General features: G+C 35.0%; 1 long non-coding RNA gene across 2 annotated transcripts in view; it reads left to right on the top strand.

The window, feature by feature from the left end:
* The window catches only part of LOC132597795 (uncharacterized), a 319,492-nt gene that overhangs the window by 14,574 nt on the left and 290,882 nt on the right, over positions 1–14,036 (top strand). For both annotated transcript variants that reach the window (XR_009565121.1, XR_009565122.1), the window contains exon 2: positions 2,053–2,190. This is a non-coding gene — a long non-coding RNA (uncharacterized lncRNA). The remainder of the gene's footprint in view (positions 1–2,052; positions 2,191–14,036) is intronic.

Below are 14,036 nucleotides of genomic sequence, written 5' to 3'. Positions count from 1 at the left end.
GTGAAGAGATGGCCTGCTGAGACCCAAATCACAGTGAAGTACCCTTGAGAGATGCCTGCTAATGAATGGGGAGAGGAGTAAATAGTCTGAAGAACCCTACAAGGAAATGAAACACCCTGCAAGGGAGAAAGACCAAGAGTCAGCTTTGACACCTTCCAAACCAGACAGCAGTCAATGATGGCAGCTCACAAAAGTACAAGCATGCAGGAGCTTTGCTATACCCTCACATCTCCTCTCTCCACCATCTTAAAACCTGGTGTGGTCAGAAACAGTGCCAATCAGCATTTGAGGAGAGGAAGAAGACAAGTTGGGAAAATAGAGTATCTATCCAAGTCATACTGTATACTACAGGGCTGCCTTCTGTTGCATGGTTGATTAGGTGAGTGCAGAAGCTTTAATTTTGAATGAAGTTTGGAGTTTTTATTATTTACTCTAGCTGTACCTATCAGTTTCTAAGCTGAAAGTGATTAAAGTACCAGGAGGACTTTTATTATTTAAGAGAGAAGTGGGGCACGAATCAAAATTCTGTCCAGGGGAGGGAGAAGAATTACCTTATAGAGCATACTTCCAGGGATATTTTGAGAGAAAACAAAGTTACTTAATTATTTCATATTTTAAAAATTCTTGTTCGGTTATTCTCTCAATTGTGTTTTTATATATCCTTTCTTCCTAAATGCTTTAGCTATAAGCAAATAAGGGTAAAGTCTTCATATGCAAGATTATACATGTTTTCCTTTATAATTGGAGAAAATGGTATTTTATCTGAACCCCATGTGTCATGTGACATATTTGACACCCTATATCATACCTAGTGTGTGACTATTTATAAAACACAAATTATCTCAAATCAACAGGATCAAAATTAGATTTGAAAAAGTGTATTCAATAAGATGTGTAAATTGAGGTAGAATTAGTTCTAATTGAATTCACAGAGGACTTGAGATGTAAATCTTTAATATGGATTAGATGCGAATTAGTATTAGATTTGCATTTAGAAAAATGTACTATGTTCAGTTCTGAGTGTCATTTAGGCAGAATATTAGGGCAGATATCCTATCTTGACTGTCTTCTCCCCACTCCCCACCACCTAAATGTCATTGAAAAATCTGTTCATCTTGATTATCAACATTAAAGACTGGTTTTGAAGAATGCAGAGAACCTATTTACATTTTAGTGGGAGATAGATTATAATTAAGAAAAATTTTTATAGGTACAGAAAAATGTCCTTAAGAGGTAACAATTTTAATACCTTAAAAAACTTATCTATCAAATACTGAGTTTTAGATATTAAGGCTAGCAAATATATACAAAACAAAACAGTTTCTTGAATAAATGTACAACATTTAGCTTAAAGAATCCATTTAGGACTTAATATTCTGCTATCAGTATGTGGGCATTAAAATTGTTATTTGAAACATGTTGGTAATTAACTCAGAAAAATCCTTGGAATTTGGATTTAGGTACTATTATTTAGATTTTAGATATTGTCCAAAGGAGGTTGGTACTGTTTATAACATGGACCCTAATGTCACCCTAAAGTAAGGTATATAAAAAAAGAATATTCTAGTATGCAAAAAATGTTGATGGTCTGTAATGACATCAGTCTCACAAGTATAATGCAGAGAGTAAAGTACTTAAAACATTTCTTTATATTATTTCATTAACTGGCTATTCATGAAAAAATAAAACCCTCAAATATAGCAAAAGTGAATAGTTACTGAAACTTAGTATCGCTCTGAAAATTTATGTTGCTTAAAAATACTGGTTGTGATCATATAGCATTCTGAATTCAATGACTTTTAGACCATCTTAGTTTCCTACCTAAGAGCTATTCCTCAGTACCTCCTTACTGATAAGAAAGAACCCCTTTTTGCTCAGATTGGCAATGTTCCCAGATAAAACATTCACCTTCTCAGACTCTTTTGTATCCAGGAGTGGCAATGTAACAAAAGTGTAGGTGATGAGGTCCAAATATGTTTCTGCTGGAGACTTCTGGGAATATTTTTGTTTTTCTAATACCGATATTCTTTTTGTCCCTTTCTCTCTCTCCAGGCTACAGCACAACTGAAGAGAGAGAAGCCATCTTGCCTCCATGATTGGACAAACATGAAGATAAAAGCTTCCCTGTGTGGATGATAGAGCAAAATGATAGAAGGGGCTCAGACTCCCTTCCTTCAGACTTCTTGATATGTGAGGAAAATAAAATGCTATTATAAGGTTAAGCTACAGAAATGGGCCTCTATTTTATTCGACTAAATATGTCACAATTCAGACAGTGTCCATTAAATTGGTAAAAGTATCCACTTTAAAGGGTTAATCTGAGGGACCCACCAATACGTTACACAATCAAATCTCAGAAAAAATTAGTTTTTTTAATTCATTGTAATTTTGAAATTGATCTTTCATAGTCTTTTAGTTATCAAACTATTAAATACATTTGACCGTTCAAATAATGTTGTGAATAATGCCAATGAATCCTGTTATTTTTCTCAGTGTGAGTAGGATTGTGTGTGTGTGCGTGCGACAGATTGTTACCTGTACTTCTACCAAGATATAAATTGTAAGTTCCTTGGATTTTATTAATTTGCTGGAGCAGCTCATAGCACTCAGTAAACAAGTTTATTTACTAGGATACCATGGAAAAGTTGCGTAAGGCAAGGGATGGGGAAAGGGCACAGAGATTCCATGCCCTCTCTGAGAACACCACCCTACCTGCATCTGCACTCATTCAACCTGAAAGCTCTTTGACCTTGTCCTTTTGGGGTTTTTTGGAGGTTTCATTACAGTGGCATGATTGATTAAATCACTGGCCATTGGGGATTGATTAAACCTCCAGTCCCTCTCCCCTCCCTCCCAAGGGGTGAGGGAGGTGTGGAGGCAGGGCTGGGACTGAATATTCCAACCCTCTAGTCATGTTGGCTCCCCAGGCAACAAGCCCCCAGCCTTAGTTGCTTTCCAAAAGTCACCTCAATAACATAAACCCAGTTGTGGTGGAAGGGGGCTTGTTATGAATAACAACACACCCAGTTCACCTTTATTAATTTCAGAACTGAAGACAGGAGATCAAATATTCTTACAAAAAATGTTCCCATTGCTCTTATAGCTCAGGAAGTTCCAAGGATTTGGAGATCTGTGAGCCAGGAACCTGGGATGACGACCAAATATTTATTTCTTATTATAACTCACAATATCACAAATTAATATACAGAGGTCTTTAAGTTAGGGGGAAAAAACAAATATAGCCATTTCACTGATTATTAACTTAAGCCCTCAAGTTAAAATGTCCTTGGTCAAAGTCACAGATGTTATTTGCTATTTGCTCTGAGAATAAAAATGGTCACTTTGAACATCACATAAACCATCCCTGAAATAACTTCTCTCAACCTCCCATCTTCTCCCATTGACAGAAGATGAAAAGTTTCTAAGTCAAAACAATCTTGAAAAGAAGGAAAACAACCAGAGTCTAGGAGAGGTTTCCAGTAACTGCATGGGCAATGGCTAAGATGAAAAATAATTGGAGGCCATAGCATCCTTTGCCCCTCAAAGGTGAGCAGTACCTAAGAGGAAGAAAGCTGAACAAGACTACAGTTTACACCTACCATCCATCCCTAGTTCAGAGATGCAGGGATTTTGCCAACCACAAATTTGAACAGCCATCTATTTACTGAAATATAACAAACTTTCGGTGGCAGCTAGGGACATTGCCTCTATAGACTTCACTACCCTCCAAGTACATATAGTTCTCAAACCCTCAGAAAATTCAGTTCCCAGTAAAACACTATGAATAAAAGGAGTCTGTGGTGGGGATATACTGAGGAAGTTGGTAGGCAGAGAGGAAGAAAGAAATCTTCCCTGACCAGGAATTGAACCTGGGTGGAATTTGCTAAGAGCATATTTCGTAAGTGTTCTCACCACACACAAAAAAATTTGACTTAAAAAAATAGTAAGTATATGAGAGGGTAGATATGTTAATTAGCTTGATTGTGGTGATTATTTTACAATGTATATGTTTATGTATATCAAAACATCAGTGTATTTGTATAACTTAAATATATGCAAGTTTTATTTTTCACTTATACCTCAATAAAGCTGAGGAAAAGAGGGAGATTAGGGGAAAAAGTGGTGAATGGAAACTTGCCATGTGGTGTAACTGTAGGCGAGGACAGTGATTGTGAGCAATGCTTGGGAGGTATGGGATTTCCATATACTACTTCAAGAGAAAAAAAGTTAAGTAAACACAGCCAGAATAATCCAGAAATAAGTTCTTATCCTAGAAGACAGAGAACCAGGCAATAGAGTAAGGTTCCAGCTCACTACAAGCTTGCTAAAAGAAATTATTCTGAAAACCACGTATGTTGATTTGCTTTTCACTTTAAGAATACAAGGAGGCTTCTATCAGCATTCAAGTAGGTAGTGAGAGAGCTATAGGAATCTATGTCCCCGCCCTTTTTGGGGGGGTCTGCATTGGGTCTTTGCTGCTATGCGCCGGCTTTGTCTAGTTGTGGTGAGCGGGGGCTGCTCTTTGTTGTTGTGTGCAGGCTTCTTATTGTGTTGTCTTCTCTTGTTGTGGAGCATGGGCTCTAGGGGCACGGGCTTCAGTAGCCGCAGCACTCGGGCTCAGTAGTTGTGGCACGCAGGCCCTAGAGCATGCAGGCTTCAGTAGTTGTGGCACGCTGGCTCAGTAGTTGTGGTGCACGGGCTTAGTTGCTCCGTGGCATATGGGATCTTCCCGGACCAGGGATCGAGCCTGAGTCCCCTGCATTGGCAGGTGGATTCTTAACCACTGCGCCACCAGGGAAGTCCCTATGCCCCCTTTTAATAGGCTAAACCAGACCAATTATATAGTATTGAGCAATCTTTATCTAAGGATGAGCACATAGCACACTAAACAAGCAAATAAACAACAGTTACCCTAAATAAAGTAAACAGACACAAATTGACTTATGAAAGAAATTCTTCAGCATAGAACAAAGGGAGAATTACTCTAAAATACTTATTGAAGTGATTTTACTATAACATGCAGAATAAATTATTTTAAAAATATCTAGAACTGAAGCAAACAGTCTACTTCAAAATATTTAGCAACACAGATGTCCTTATAAGCTTTGTGCAATGTTAAGGATAAAGAAATTGTCTTATTAAAATCCAGGTCCCAAGATATGTAGGTTACCTAGAGACCATAAAAAAAATACAAGAAACCTAAAGCAAATTCCAGGAAAGCTTTAAAATTAAACCTTTGCAACATAAAATACTAAAAGATAATTGAGAGGTGTTCATAAGGCTTATTTTCTTTTTTTCCTTTTCTGCCAGGTGATAGGCCTGGGAGAAGACTGAATTCTTTTTACTTTCTGATATGCAAGTGTTCATAAATTCTGGCACTGACATAAAATCTCTGAAAAGTTTGCTCAAACACATGTTAGGGGGTCAAAAGTTAAAATTGAGAAGTAAAAAATAGAAAAATTTGAATAAATTGATAAATTGATTTATTTGATATTGATATGAGTTGATATAAGTGAATTGATTGATATGAGTGCATTGATATGAGTGAATCCAATTAATTTATGTACACATTAATGTAGACACAAGGGTAATAATTGTCACTTGAAAAACAAGATATGTAATTGGAAAAAATAAGCATAATAATCTATACCTCTAACTTGTAATCTGTACCACATATTAAATTAACAAAGATCTGTAAATGTAGGGATGGGTCAGTAAAAGCACATTGCGTGTCTTACATAAGAGGGAGGTCAAAAGTTACATTTCTTTGTTAAATTTGAAACTAAAAAAATTATATAATCATGAACTTTATTAAAGAATACAAAGTAATCCCAAAGCAAAATTTTAAAATTCTTCCTTCTTTTAAAATTACTACTGAATAAAATAGCAAACAAGGCATAGTGCATTGCAAATGACTAAACATAAATATAACAGTAAAATAGCACAAAGTATGCAAATCAATGACAGGTTGACATGGATTCAGTTATTACAGTAAGCATAAATTAGATATCAACAGGCAAAGTGCATCAGAACTAATTACAAAGAAATTCAATTATATGCTCCTTCCAGAAATTAAAAAAAATTTTTTTAAGCTTACATATGTAAGTACCATGTCATATCTTTTGGTTTCATCTGTCTCTGGATATTTGGGCACTTGTTTCAAACCAACTGCTCCTTTGCATAGACACTAATCAACTTCTTATAGGCATAACCTGTGGTACCTTGCCTCATGCCCATGCCGTGTACTTCTTGCCTTCTGTCTCAGATTCTCTTGGTGCCGAGGTCTTAGCTGCAATAGTGTCTTCTTAGTCCCTTTATTCATGAGCAAGTTAGGTGTGCAAGGGAATTAATTTTCCATGGGGTATAATTTTGGCCAATGGGAGACAAGAGAGAATGGATAAATTCTTTACCCTTTCTTTGCTGGATAAAAGGCCCTAATATTCACTCATTTCTGTGGTCGCTTGAAAGATAGTGCCACATGGATAAGCAAGCAGTCATACTACATACTAAGCAGTAGACAGTATGATAACCTATCCTTGTATTTGCTTCCCCCCACCCTTCCGTCACTTTCTATTTCCTCACTCCTATGCCCTGGGAATGCATTATCTTAAAAGATAGTTATATAAATGTCTCTGACTTAGGCTTTGTTTTCTGGAAACCTCAGGGCAGGACCATTGATAATAAGAAAATTCTTAGAAAATAGACTACAGTGATGGGATTTTAAAGTTGGATTACTCACCTGTCTGAGAACAATAAGGATTCCAGTTCTAGTGGTGGTAGGAGGCTGAAAATTTCTGACTGGCAGTAGCATCATGTTTACTAAGGCTTTCACCTTTTTTGCTTTGGAATAAAGTACAGATGAAAGGAGAGGCACTGGAATATATGATGGTTATGGTGTTTTAAAAGTGTAGGGTCAACAATAATGATAAGGATTGTGTAGCCTGACTTTTCTTAATGGCATTATAACTTGACTAGAACAAATGTGATGAAAAATTGGAACTCCCTTATATGGTATTGAGAAGGGGTCAAAAGACTCAGGGAGTTGATAGTATTAGAATAGATTATCTATTTAAGACTTAAGCACCCATAACTTGATTAAGATCCCTGGGTGGACCCAGAAGACACACTCCATAAGGAATGCACTGCTGAGTGGACACCAGTATCTTTAAGAAGCATCGTTGGTGGTGATTGCACTCTGCAGGCTGTAGTTGATGGTGTCTGGTTGTTGCTATTGAACTGGGCTCTTTAATATCCTTGGGAATCAGGCCAGGGAATAGCATTCAATTACCAGAGGCAAAGAAGATGTAATTACCAGACTTGCCATCAAGTTGCCTTGACCTTCAGTGATCTGTGGTAATAGCTAATAGGTCATGGCATTCTTAGCCATGAGATAGATGAGTAGATGCCTATGAGAAATGGAGAGAAAGAAAAAGAAGATGAGACAGAGGCTGACATCAGCTGCTAAAATAGGAAATTGTGGTTCCTCACCCAATTTCCAGATCTAAGTCAGTTCTGAAATCCAGAACTCATTGATTGAAGCTCAAGATCCTCTTGAGAATGAAGCCTGCAATGCCACATTAAATTTATACAATAATTATTCCCTCAATTATTCTCTTAAAGTGACCTGGAGCCATTTCCAGGGTAACTGAACATTGAGGAAAGAAGAAAATCCAAACATTTCTAGGACCGTTAGATGTAAGGTCTGAGCTGACACTGATGCCATGGAATCTGAAACACCACCATGGTTTTCTGGTTAAATGGGAGCTTATGAAAGCCAGGTGGAGTTTGGCTCAAGTTCATTTCAGTGTATCCAAGTATCTTTGAATCTAATCTGTGGTTATTTCCTTGGTCCGCATGTGCACGATTGAGAGAAAAATGCTTGGCAGCTAGCAGAACCCAGTCATTATAGCCTGTGAATGGTAGTCATCAGGGCATCTAGAGCCAAGTGGAAGCCCCAGAAACCACACACCCATCCTGAGGAAAATCGTAAATCAGAAGCAATACTATATTATGAGAAGAACTGCTGAGATTAATATCACTATCAAACACCTAGAGGATATAGGGGTTATGGTCCTCATAGCGTTTCATTCAATTCACCTGTATATACCCTGAAAAAAATGAAATGGATCTTGACAAGTATATGTATTAACTATAAATTTATTCATGTGGCAGCTCCAATCACAGCTACTGTATGATACCATCTGCCACAGAAGCTGCTATTGTGACTACCACTTGGTTAAATGACAGTAGATTAATACAGTCTTTGGCACTTGTTATAGGATTAACATTCTTGCAGATAAATATGTACTTTCCAATTCCCTTCATTAATGAGGATCAAATTTGGGTTTTATTCACATGGTAAGAGCAGGAGTTCATATTTACTCCCTAGCCCAGGAATATGCTACGTATCCTCCTTTCTGTCACAGTAGAGAATTCAGGTATCTTGATCACCTTGACATAACACTAGACTAGTAGTACATTGATGACATCATGATAATAGGGTTTGATGACTAGGAAGTAGAAAGTACACTAGATATTCTAGTAAGATATCTGTGTCAGAGAGTGGGAGAGAAGTCTCATGAAGATTCAAGGGACTGCCACAGTTGTAGAGATCCAGTGGTTTGTGACATGCAAAAACATTCCTTCTAAGACTAAGGACAAGTTTTTGCACTTTGCATCTGACATCCCTGATTGAGACTTGATAGGTAACTTCTGATTTTGGAGGTAGCACACCCTGAACTTGAGAATGCTGCTCTGACCCATGTACTTGGTATCTTGGAACCTGTTCATTTTGAATGGGGCCTAGAGGAAGAGAAGAATCTGAAAAAAGACCCAGCCTGAGGTCCCTTGCCGCTTGGGCCTTATGATTCACCAGATTTGACAGAAATGATATATCTATCAAGGAAGAGTTTGCTGAGTAAAATCTCTAATATGTTTCCAGGATTTGGAGGAAGATTATGCCTTCTCTGTCAGAAAACTAGTCTCAATTTTAGCAAACATTTCGGCCACAATAATGGATCCTACTAGAAACTGATAACCTGACCATGGGTTGCTAACTGACCATACCACTGAGGTTTTCTTTCCTAAGCTGGATATTGTCAGATCCATCACATAAGACTGGGCAGGTGTAGAAGCAGCGTTTGGATTTCAACCTGAGCACATCCAGAATGTACCAGTAAATTACACAAACAGAAGGCTCAGACTTCCATGTCACTTGTCTCTGCTATCCTCAGAAGCAAGAATAGATAGTTGTTGTATATGTTTTGTTAAATTTATAAGATGGTATCAGCATTACAAATCTTATTTCTTACTTTTTATAGTCAACATTATATATTTTAAAAATCTATTCTTTTTCTTTTATGTACAACTAATTGGTTTCTTTTTACTAATGTACATTGTTCTATTAGAACACATTGTCAACGTATTATCTATCTATTTCATTAGCATTCAACAGTTAAGTTACTCCAGTTCTTTACAGCAAACAATGTTATGGTCAACATCCTTAATAAATACCTCTTCCTTTTTCTCATTATTAATGAGATTAGGGTAACTATATATTGAATCATTCAAGTTTTACTTCTGTTATTTTTTCTCCCTTGGTTATTTTCTACTGGGTTCTACGGAAGTCACTGAATATTTTACATATTAATTCTTATTATTTATTCATAAGTATTGAACCCCAGGCTGTCACTTTAGTCTCAGTCCTGTGATTGAAATGAAATCTGTAACTGACCACTCAGATCCTTGTTCAGGACCAGAGGGTTTATTCCCTCATTGATGAAAAGTGATTCTTGCAGGCATCCCATAATAATCATCCCTCATTAGGAACTGCCTTGGGTGGAGATATTTGTCTCACCCAATTTCACACATGCTTCCCAGGGCAGTTTGCATCCAGTGACTGGTAAATGAAGGGAAGTTTGGCCCCAGCCTCTTTCCAGCTTCAGAGAAGAAGCCTTCATTGATACTGCATCATAGCACTATTTCTCCCTCTAACCCAATTCTATTTTTTTCCCTTCCCTCCCTATCACAGGTGTTGACCTCAAGAACAATCCATAATAAACCTGCTCAGTAGTCTCTTTCTTACGGTCTGGTTCCTAGGGACACAACCTGTGTGAGTGACAATTATTAACGGAAATTCTTACTTATGTTGCTCAATTCTCATATTAGTCAAAAGTCAAATTATGTTTGCTTTTCTTTTGTGATTTGGGCTTTTATATCTTGCTTCAGTAAACATAATCTATGGTTAGCTTGGTTATACTTTCATTCTCAAGCCTTTTATCCGTTTGGGATTTTTTGTGTGTTTTTGTTTTATAATAGTATGTGCTAGAGGTCCAATTTTATTTTTGTAAATAAAATTTTTAAGTAGTAAATCAAGTTTCTAATCTCTTACAAAAATGTCTGTCATTTCTCCAAAGTTATGTACTATGTCCTCTATCATAAAACAAATAATCTGTTTAAATCCTTATTTTTCTATTCCTTCAGTCAATTAGTCTGTCCCTGCACCAGTTCCACACTGATGGTTTTCCTTTGGTGCTGCATTCTGTCTTAATACCTAGTAGTAGGAGTTTCTTTCTTTATACTTTTTAAAAAATTGCTTTAGCAATTCATGGAAATTTATCTTTCTGTATAAATTTTGGAATAAATTTTTCAAGTTCTTTTCAAAATCTAGCTTTGGTGTTGAATAACAATGAATTTACAGATTAATTTCAGGACAATTAAAATCTTTAAAATTTTATTCATTGTATTCACGAGTATATTATATCATTACATTTATTCAGATCTACTTTGATATCTTTTAATAGAATTTTTAAAAAATCTCCATAAACTTATCAGGCAATCTTTGCTAGATTTTTTCTAGGCAATTGGTAGTTTTTGTTGTTATCACAAATGGCATCTGTTTTTCATTTTATCTTCTGGTTACTTATTGCCAATGAAGAGTCTTTGTTGAATATACTTGAAGAAGGATTTACTGAGCTGAAAGATAAGATTGAAGAACTCTTTCAGAAGGCATTAGCGGGGAATAAAGTGATGGAATGAAAAAAAGTCTAAAGATATGGAGACTAATAATAGTAATGGCAATACCCATCACGAAGGAAAGACAATATTTGAGGGAAAAAAGTGTTGATAATTTGTTAAAGCTAATGCAAGATGTAAGACTGCAGTTTAAAAGGGCACATAAAGAACTGAATAGGAGAGATAAGTGGAAAAAAAGTTCCTCATTGAGATATATTATAGTGATTTTTAAGATTACTAAAAAAAAGGAAAACATGATTTTCAGAGAGAAACTAAAACTTGTCTTTCAGAACTAAAATCCAATACTTTTTAGCCCTGATTACAGCAACACTGAATGTAAGAAAGTTTTCAAGAAAAAGGATTTGAATCTGATATTGTATCCAGCTAAGATATTATTTCAGCGTTAGAGCAAAAAAATAAGATATTAATTATCAGAGTGTAATAACATGAAGAATCTCTTTAAAAGAGTGTGTAAAGATTTAGCTTTTGAAAGAAAGAAATTGATTCCAAAAGCAAGAAATTGCTATGGGATGGAAAAACATGTAAGAAACAAAACAGAACTTATTGATGTATAAATAAGTAAGAATTTAATCGTTTGTGTAAGCACAAAAATCCAAAACTAAAACTTCAGATGACACTAGTGTTATGGAAGTTGTTGGGGGAAGACAGGGAGGTGAGAAAGGGAATTGTGTTGACATTTTGTCCTGTTCATTGTGGGGAAACATAGTTGTTCATGAGGTTATAGATATTGACAGGGAAACATAGACAAAATATTAATCTTTTTTATCCCCGCTGCTTAGAGCATTGCCCAGGATACAATCAGTGATGAAAAAAAAATATTAGTTGAAAGAATCTTACTAAATTAATAATGACCATCAAAATAGTAAAAATAGAATGCATATAGTTGATCCATAAGTAACATATAATTGAAATCAGGGAAATGGGAAACATAAAATAAATTGCAGTAGGTGGAAAACATAAAATAAGAGTACACAAAAAATAGTAATAAAAATAATTTATGGTAAAATTCAATAATCAATGTAGGTAAAACAACAATCAGAAGACAGTGACTCTCATATTGTAATAAAAATTAGAGCTAGGTGTGTTGTCTAAAAGATACTCATTTAAAACACACAGACACATATACAGTAATATGCAGAAAAATTGATTTCTATCAATCATAGAAAATATATATCTGGAAAATATCAACTAGAAATTTTAATATCAGAAAAAGAGTAGAGATTAAAGTGAGAACTGTCATCAGAGATGGATGTTATATATATATGAAAATAAATGTAAAACAGGAAAATTGTAATCATCAATATGCAGCTGAGAGTATAGGCTCAAAGTATATAAGCAATAGCTGATATCTGATATGAAGAAACATGGTAAACAAACACATATTTTACAGAACTGTGATGCATGGAGAGCGATAAAGGTAGAGACAATGTCAGTGGCATGACTAATAATTTGATCTAACAGATATGTCTGGAACCTCATATCAAACGAACATAGAATACATATTATTTTCAGATACATGGAACATTCGCCAATGATGATGGTATACTGAGCCCCAAAAGAAGTTTCCAAAAATTTCAATTAACAACTTACAATCTATATTCTATAACCACAATGCAATGAAGTTAAAAACCAAGAAAATAATGTTTAGGGAAAAAATAGCTATTTCTAAAAATTAGTATGTTACCAATTACCCTTTGGTTTAAAGCAGAAATTATATGGTAAACTTTGAAATTCGTACATTTAAATGATAATGAAAGCACTCAGAGTCAGTATCTGTTTGCTGCTGAAATGTAGAGGAAAATGTATCAATTTATAAACATTAATAATAATATAAGAAAGATGGAAAACTAAGCTAGGAAAAGAGCAACAGAATAAATTTTAAAAAGAGAGAGAGAGAGACAGAGAGTAGAGTGCATAATAATAAGGCTAGATGAAGTAATGAAGAAGGAAACAATTTAAAATGAAACAATGTGAAAAGACTAAGAAACTTCTAGTGATATGAATTAAGTTAAAAAAGAGAGAGAGAAGATGCAAATAAACAATATGCAGAATGCAAGTGAGGCAATAACTAAATATAAGCAAAATTCTACACGTGTAATGGATGACTATACATCAAAATTTGAAAACTTAGATGAAATTCATGTTTTCTGGGAAAAAACTATCAAAACTCCCTTTGCCCAGAAAAAAAAAAAAAAAAAAAAAGCCGGAGCAAGATGCTTTTAGATGAGAGTTCTGTAAGTCTTTAAGGAACATGTATCTTCTACAATTTTTCCATCAAAAAAAGAAAAAGAGGAAAGCTGATCAATTTATTTTATGAGGTTAATATAATCTGGATACCCAAACTGGGTAATGATAGTACAGGATAAGATAGAAATTCTTAGCAAATGAGAAAAGAGAAAGACAATTCTTTTAAAAAAAGAATAAAAGAGTACAGAATATCTACAGTAAGAATCTTATTTAATAGAGATATTTTAGATTCATTCCCCTTCAGACAAGTGTCAAGACAAGGATGGTTGCTATCACTGCCATTATTCAACACAGACTGGAGGTCCTGGACAAGATATTACTGATAAAAACAGAAAAATAATAAGAAATAAAGATAATAGGAAGAAGTTAAAATGTCATGATATGAATATCTTCATGGAATGCCCAAGATAATTTATAAGCAAATTTTAAGATTAACATGAAAATTCAGTTAATTTAAGGGCTGAAGGAATAATGTAAGGAACACCCCATATGACCACCATCCCAGAAATGAAATGTGCAATCATTTTGTCAAGTTTGTTCCGTATTCCTTTTTAAAATAGCAAGTATACATTTACAAGAAAATTCATTATAGCATTGTATGTTAGAGCAAACAATTGGAAACAATCTATTTTACATTAAAATTTTAAAGTTGAAGGAGCAATAATCTCAATCTCTGTCTGTTCTACAAAAATTTTCAATTAACTTAATCCAGAATTTTTCCTCCAAACTCTTTTAGAACACATACTATTGTTTCT

The sequence above is a fragment of the Globicephala melas genome, chromosome 9 (genome assembly GCF_963455315.2).
Source record: "Globicephala melas chromosome 9, mGloMel1.2, whole genome shotgun sequence".
Classification (NCBI taxonomy): Eukaryota; Metazoa; Chordata; class Mammalia; order Artiodactyla; family Delphinidae; genus Globicephala; species Globicephala melas.
The sequence above is the reverse complement of the archived record's forward strand: the minus strand, read 5'-3'. Positions and strand labels throughout refer to the sequence as shown.